Here is a 227-nt window from a genome sequence, read left to right as displayed (position 1 = left end):
GTTTGTGTGTATTATATTATGTATATATTAACCAAAGCATTCTTCAAATTCAGTCCATTATTAAAGTACACAGAGGATTCAACATTTATAATATTGATTTCAAAAATATTATCACAATTTAAAGTTGTTCAAAAAGCATATACCACTTGTCAAATACCTAATATAATATAGAAAGAAAATAAAAAATAAAGCTGTCTGTCCTTTGAGTGAGCACAGAGGAAAAACTA

At 25.6% G+C, this 227-nt stretch overlaps 1 protein-coding gene across 1 annotated transcript in view; it reads left to right on the top strand.

Annotated features, from left to right (window-relative positions):
- LOC119590823 (protein fuzzy homolog) overlaps window positions 1–227 on the top strand; it is a gene marked incomplete in the record, with an annotated part of 14,228 nt that overhangs the window by 2,958 nt on the left and 11,043 nt on the right.

Source organism: Penaeus monodon, chromosome 27 (assembly GCF_015228065.2).
Source record: "Penaeus monodon isolate SGIC_2016 chromosome 27, NSTDA_Pmon_1, whole genome shotgun sequence".
NCBI classification, from domain to species: Eukaryota; Metazoa; Arthropoda; class Malacostraca; order Decapoda; family Penaeidae; genus Penaeus; species Penaeus monodon.
The sequence above is the reverse complement of the archived record's forward strand: the minus strand, read 5'-3'. Positions and strand labels throughout refer to the sequence as shown.